Here is an 8,244-nt window from a genome sequence, read left to right on the forward strand (position 1 = left end):
TATGGTACCAACAGTTAAGGAATTAGGGGCCAAAAAGGGGCCAAACATAAGCACTAGTTTCCAGACAATAACTGTGGAAATGGTGTATGGATCTCTCTGAAATTATACTACAAGTTTCCATACCACAAAGGGATGGTTAGGATTTGCTTTGGGGGGGGTTATGGCTCAAACCGTTTAGGAATTAGGGGCAAAAAAGGGGGAAAAACAGGGTTGTCCTGGTTAATGGACAAATACTTTAGTACAAAACATAATTTAAAGCAGTGTAAGGGAGATAAATCAAATACATCATTGAAATTATCTCCCTTACACTGCTTTTAAATTATGTATAAAGTAATGGTTAATGAACAATAAAGATAATTTAAAACAGTGTAAGGGAGGTAATCAAAATACAACGTTTTGGTTACTTCCCTTACACTGCTTTTAAATTATGTTTAAAGAAATGCATATTTATAAAGGAAGACCAGTAAAAATATCTTCAAATGTTGCATCTTTTTTTTTTACAAAAAAAAACCATATGAAAGATTTGACACTATATTTTTAATTCTATTATAAAATAGATTAAGTTAGCCCTATGGTAAATTCAAATGGGTAATTATGGTTGCCAACTCCATTGGAAATTTGAATTGAGATTATGACCATATCTTGAGGGAAAGAATTTTTTGGGGGAAAAAAGGGGGGGGGGATAAAAAGAAATTGTGGGGGGTCAATTTTTTTCTCATTTCAGATTTCAGAAATTAAAAAGAATTATTCTTCAAAAATTTTTTTTTTTTCAAATTTCAAATATTGATAAATTTCAAGAAGTCTTTAATTGCACAGTATGGCGCATTAGATTTGTAAAATCTTTGATCACATTTATTTATTTGTTATGCCGAATCTAACAGTGTATTTAGAGTTTTAATTTTGGGTCCAGTTTTCAAATTGGTCTACATTAAGGTCCAAAGGGTCCAAAATTAAACTTTGTTTGATTTTAGCAAAAATTGAATATATGAGGTTCTTTGATATGCTGAATCTAAACATGTATTTAGATTTTAGATTTTTGGCCCAGTTTTCAAGTTGGTCCAAATTGGGGTCCAAAATTAAACTTTGTTTGATTTCAACAAAAATTGAATATATGGGGTTCTTTGATATGCTGAATCTAACCATGTATTTAGATTTTTTATTTGTGGACCCCGTTATCAAATTGGTTCATATTGAGGTCAAAAGGGTCCAAAATTAAACTTTGTTTGATTTCATCAAAAATTGAATTATTAGGGCTCTTTGATATTCCAAATCTAACCATGTATTTAGATTTTTAATTTTGGGTCCTGTTTTTTAAATTGGTCTACATTAAGGTCCAAAGGGTCCAAAATGAAACTTAGTTTGATTTTAACAAAAATTGAATTCTTGGGGTTCTTTGATATGCTGAATCTAAACATGTGTTTAGATTTTTGATTATGGCCCAGTTTTCAAATTGGTCCAAGATAGGGTCCAGTATTTAAACTTTGTTTGATTTCAACAAAAATTGAATGTATGGGGTTCTTTGATATGCTGAATCTAAACATGTATTTAGATTTTTGATTATGGGCCCAGTTTTCAAGTTGGTCCAAATTGGGGTCCAAAATTAAACTTTGTTTGATTTCAACAAAAATTGAATATATGAGGTTCTTTGATATGCTGAATCTAACCATGTATTTAGATTTTCTATTTGTAGGCCCCGCTTTCAAATTGGTTCATATTGAGGTCAAAAGGGTCCAAAATTAAACTTTGTTTGATTTCATCAAAAATTGAATTATTGGGGTTCTTTGATATGCCAAATCTAACCGTGTTTTTAGATTTTTAATTTGGGTCCCGTTTTTTAAATTGGTCTTCATTGAGGTCCAAAGGGTCCAAAATTAAACTTAGTTTGATTTTAACAAAAATTGAATTCTTGGGGTTCTTTGATATGCTGAATCTAAACATGTGTTTAGATTTTTGATTATGGGCCCAGTTTTCAAGTTGGTCCAAGTTGGGGTCCAAAATTAATTTTTTTTTTGATTTCAACAAAAATTGAATATATGGGGTTCTTTGATATGCTGAATCTAACCATGAATTTAGATTTTTTATTTGTGGGCCCCGCTATCAAATTGATTCATATTGAGGTCAAAAGGGTCCAAATTTAAACTTTGTTTGATTTCATCAAAAATTGAATTATTGGGGTTCTTTGATATTCCAAATCTAACCGTGTATTTAAATTTTTTTAAATTCTAATTTGTGTATGTTAAGTACATGTATATAGTGTATTTAGTAGGTTTATATTTAAAAAACAGTTTAACTTGTGAGTAAAGTGTACAAGTAATTTAACATGTTTAATATTAATTTATTTTCAATACAAATCTTATTAATAGATATATATATATAAACTCCTATGCTGATCTTACTAAAATTTGTAATTTCAAACCCATATATGTTTCTTTCAATATGTCTGTGTTTTAAAATTTTGAATATAGGAAAAAGAAAAAGTATAATGAAATTAACACAAATCTGGAAGACCTCTGACATCAGTACATGAAATAGCTGTAATTATGCATGGTTATTGTTTCTTATATTATTTATACTTTACCAAATTTATCAAACAATTTTTGCCACACATGGAGCCATTCCAATTTTATAAAGTGTTTATAGGAGCTGCTTAATAACAAAGAATTACAAACAGTTGACATAAATAAACAAGCTGATTGTAATTAACAATTTAGTAAGCAGTCCTTAATTAAGTAGACAGCACTTCTGTATCTACAAAATATTTTACATTATTTAATCTTTGACACTAGTTTAAATATATCATGTACTGATCTCAAAAAATGCTTACCAATGAAAATAAAACAATCAACAGTCTTCTCTGAAATGTCCATGCAAAACAAATTGTACATCATTCTCTTCAGGTTTCCATCAGTTCAATTTAAAATTACAGATTAAACAAATGGTAAACTATTCTCTTCAGATTCCACCATTTGACACGGAAACCAGCATGGCAAGGAAAGAAAATCAACTGATTTACTAGTTTCTTTCACAATGCACAGTCCTAGCTGTTAGGGGAATTGAGCACTCACGAACTCATTAACCCATCAGCATTCTTAATGTGCTTGTCCCAAGTCAGGAGACTGTAAAATCAAGTTCAGTGGTTGTTGTTGGTTCATGTCTGTCATATAGGTTTTTCATAAATTTCTTGGTTTTAAATTAGTCTGTCTATAGTCTTCATAATTGAATTGTCTTATATTTTTCATGTCAGGTATTAAATAGCTGACTACATGTACATGTATGTATGTAACTGTGTAAGTGTAAATCATAGTTCCATCAGATTTGGTAGAGTATACTATATGTGGCTTAAATTTAATATTACGCTCCTAGATTTGTCACAGTCACCCTTTTCATTTGTAGCTATCAGTTATGTAAAAAAAAAGCAATGGGTTTTCGAAGGGATAAAACATCTCAATATGTATCTTAAATTTTAATATACATGTAAAATTAGCCACTTTGAGGGAATCAATCTTTGGCAATTCTTATATAAACAGTTCAACAACATTCATGTTTTCATTCCTAACATATGTTGCTTACCTGGTGTATATGATTGTTAAGGATGTTCACTCCTATGTTTCAAAATAGCAAGCTTTTTAAAAGACTGTTGTTAATCAATAGCACATATTGTATATAGATAAGAGAAATTAAAAAGCATAAAAAAAATGATGGGTCCTTATCTTGAGATATTATGAATTGAATATGAGGCGGAAAAATGTTATCTCTAGATTTTTGATTCATTGAAAATTGGCACCTTTTTCTTTCAATAAGTATGAAAATATAACAAGGATTATATAAGATTTTGGAATGAAAGGCTTTTAAAACTACATGTAATAAAATTATGATTAGAAATGTAGGGGTTAGCAGGCAAAGTTTTTATTGGCATTACATGTGCATGGATAAAACCAGAGGATTCCGAATAACTGACGAAAAGTCAGAAACAAGAGTAAGGAAAATCCTTAAATATATATATATAATAAAAGCATTTTTTTTTTAGGTGACATTTACAGCTTTTAAAGCAGATGATGGGTATTATGACAATTTGTGTAATGGACATTTGCATCAAAAAGAAGCATTTGTAACCTACAGTGAAGAATACAATATTCTTAGGAAAGAAGACAGAAAACTGCTAGTGCAAACATTTCTGGATATTGGAAAGTTAATGGAATTTCTTTGTGAGAAGTAGTCGTACAGATGTAAAAGAAAATCTTCCAGTTTGATGGACATCTTTGCCAGTCTTTTGCCAGTAATTTTTTTTAATATAGATAACTTATATTTTTATGCATGCAATACTACTATCTTTTCTATACGAAAAGTAGTCATACAGATGTAAAAGAAAATCTTCGAGTTTGATGGACATTCACATGTACACGGTATGCAATTGTGCCTCTTTTTGTAGTACTGTTAAATCAGAAATTATTGCAATGTTTTTTTTTATTAATGTGTAAAAAGGGACAGTATTATGTTCGTAATAATAAAGACTTGTTATCATAATTTCAGAAGTGATTTTCTTTAAAAAATGTTTGCAATCACATTAATTAGATCTCCATTTAAACCAGTAATCAGTGATTTGCAATAATAAAGGCACCCATTAATTTCTGAATTTACAGTAGTAAATCCAGTCAAAACAAATTTTTCCTAAGATATATATATTTATAAATATATATATGTATATATGTTGTGTACAAATTGTAATGTTGTACAAATTATAATTTGTACAGAATTTTTGTACAAGATATCAATGTTTTATGAACCGCTTAACACAAAAGAATGATACAAGCACACAGTCCTTTGATTAGCATATTTCTGTCATATTTCCATGACTACCGGTACATGAAACAGCCTTATACTGAGCTTTTATACGAAAACATTATAAACATTATAACACGAAAAGACTTTTTGATATATGATTTTGGTATCAGGAGAAAAATAAACATAGAATTTAAACCATTCATGTGTCCATATTTCCAGTTTTAGGACAAGGAGAATAGCACTAAATGTTAGGTTGAAGTATATAAATCTGAATTTATGACATTAAGCTGATAAATTTTAGAAGATAAACTTTTATCATCTGTTGCAAAAACGTGCCAAAAAGGTATGTGTTCAAAAACTTATAACTTGTACAAAAACCCTGTACAAATTATAACTTGCATCTTGTACACAATATTTATATGATATGGGGGTTAATATTAATATGTGTCTTGTCTTTCCATCCATATATTAGTTAGGCAAACATTCCTTCTATCCTTTCTGTTTGATGGTGGCACAGTTGAAGTACAATTTATGATAATGTTCCAGAAGAAAAATAATCAAAGTCTGGCTCTAAAAGGAGATAAGCAGGACTTCTTTAATTCACCAAAATCATATTTTAAATACATCTGCTCCAAAAAGATGTGATTGATTTTATTGGCATACGACAAGGGTTTTACCATACATGTATGAAGATGTGCTTTTAAGACTTTAATATTGGGTTCTGAAATCTTAAGGGAGAATAATTTGCATAATATAAGGCATACAAATCATTTATCTTATGGTGCAAACCTTATTAGTACAACTTCTAAACATTTGGCATGCAAATAGATTACAAGACAAGACAGACAAATACTTTATTAAAGTCTCAACAATTGTTACATTTAAATTATACAGCATATTAAAACAAAAGTTAACATCAAGAGATACTCTTTAAGAGTTATGAGAGACTATAAAACATTTTTTCTTAGAATATAATACAAATATAAGTTTGGTTTTTTTTGGCAGCATAAACTACTATTTATCTGTAAAAAGAAATATCAATTTTTCATTATCAGACTTATGTAAAAAATTCTCATCAACAATACTAGCATGAGTAAAAATAACATTACAAATACCTGAATATACAGGAAAGTTTAACAAAATGTTTTACACCAAATCAACATTAAAATGAAGTAAAGGGAGATAATTTAATTTCTTATGTAAGATATCATGGCCATGTTTTGTCCATCACTGGACATGCAATGTTTGCAAGATGATATTTTCTGAAACAATTTCAACCAATTGCAAGCTTGATCTAAATGATTATCAGATTTTTTATTAAGAAAATGGTCTTTCAAAGAATTGTTATCATCATTTGTTTTTAAATTTTTTCATGATTTGATGACTTTCAATTCCAAATTCATGCATTTTCCTGTAGAAAGCTTATATTATTACGTCATTTTTCAGTGATGTTGTTGACACCATCTGACCTTGGTTAACTCTTTCATAAAAAGAATACGCCGTTGGAGTAAGGATTGGAACAGGTCAAACAAATCATGATGTTGCTTATCAGCTGACATATAATTATATTCATATTTTGCCATTGGTGTGTACTTAAGGCATTTGAAGAAAGTCATATTTAGAATATTGGTTTTAGTCTCCCGTTTATTGTTGAATTTAAACTATGATAATTTGTATTTCTTTGATATTTTCCAGGTCAAAAGATATCTAAAGAAAAAGAGAAACATACTGCCATTGAGGAATAGAACTGTGCTACATTGTTGAAAGGAATTGATAAGCTGTACGATTTTGTAAATGGGAAATATACTCTATTGTATTATTACCATCTCATGTTTTTTTTTTAAATTGAGATTTTAATGACTATACTGTATATACGTGTATTGTACACAATTTTTACAAAAAAATAACATGAACACTGATATGAACATTTTGCCAATAAATGTTTTAATATAGATAACTTATGCATGCAATATTACTACTATTTGTTTTTGGGAAAGATGAATTGAGTAATATAAAGAAACCTTGAGTAGGCTTTATATTAAAGTTAACTACACAGGTTACTTGAATTGATGCATGTTTTACTGGTTGCTAAATAGTTTAAATTTAAGAAGGTGTTTCAAGAAAATTACTGGTAGCATTGCAGGGGTGTGGAAATGCTATGCCAAACTTGCCCAACTCGTACATTTGACCGACCAGACAAACAATTTTTTGTGGCTTTGTTGCCTGTGGACAGGTAAAAAAAAACTTTCTTTACAATGTTCATTTATATAATCATATCGCAAAGTCCTCAAAATTGATTCATCAAAGTAGTAAAAATATCAAACAATGTCAGTGATCAAGAAATAAATCCATTATCAAACAACAAAATTAAGTATGCGGACCCGAGTTTCATTAATATTCTGCAATTTTTGTTCTATTGATCTGGAAATCGTCGATCAGGTTATAGCAACAATACAAGGGACACGGGCATCATTAATTTCGAGCTCTAATTTCTCAAGAATGAAAACTAAATGACTGGTCGAGTTTGATAAGCATCTTCAGGTAGGTCATAGCTCTGAAGTTGACCAATGGAGAAAGGGTGCCTCTTAAAAATAAATTTGTTTGGACAAGAAACCGATATCAGAAGCAGCAAAGTACAAATAGTATGAAAATAAACCTAATAGAGGATTTTAAAGTTCTAAAATGTTTTAAATTCGCTTAGTTACCTAAAAAATTTTAAATTTACAATAGGCCTACCAAATGTTTTTTTTTTTAGGGAGGAGGGTGCAAACACCATTTCAATATTCATTATTAATTACTGGGTTTTCATCTCTTCATTAACTTTAAAAACTTCGCACAGGCTCACAGTGACGAAAAATATATGACATATGATATAATCTCCCAGGTTCATGTAAATCTAGCACCAAAAAACATTGCTAAATTGGCCTTTAGATTCTTTATTTTAAAGTTGTTTTTTGGTTGGTTTCTATCTCAATGGTGTATACTTTAATCATCTTTTTATTATTCTAGCATTCAAACAAAGACCATGAATACCATTTTCATTATGTTTCAAAACTGTTTTAGAAACATATACATTTACATTAAAGCATATCTTCATTCCAAGATTCTGTAAGAAATCAGGGCAAGTAACTTTTCTTCCGGACAAGTAAAATTTACAATTTCACTTGCCCGGGGACAAGTGGTCACAACAAATATTTCCACACCCCTGCATTGCATGCAATAATGGTCCATTTATTTTGGTACTGGAATTATGTCTCTTCTTTGGTCACACCCCACCATCTTATATTGGACATTTTTAGATATATTGAAAAATGTCCCAGCCCCACCAAAAGCAAATACATATTCTGAACAGCTGTAATAAAACCTTTTCAGTGCAGATTTTGTCTCACCCTCTATTTTAGAATTGTGAAATATATTCACCAATTTAGTATATAATACTGAGAAAAAGTTGCCTTGATCAGA

Source organism: Mytilus californianus, unplaced genomic scaffold (genome assembly GCF_021869535.1).
Source record: "Mytilus californianus isolate M0D057914Y unplaced genomic scaffold, xbMytCali1.0.p SCAF_11, whole genome shotgun sequence".
Lineage (NCBI taxonomy): Eukaryota > Metazoa > Mollusca > Bivalvia > Mytilida > Mytilidae > Mytilus > Mytilus californianus.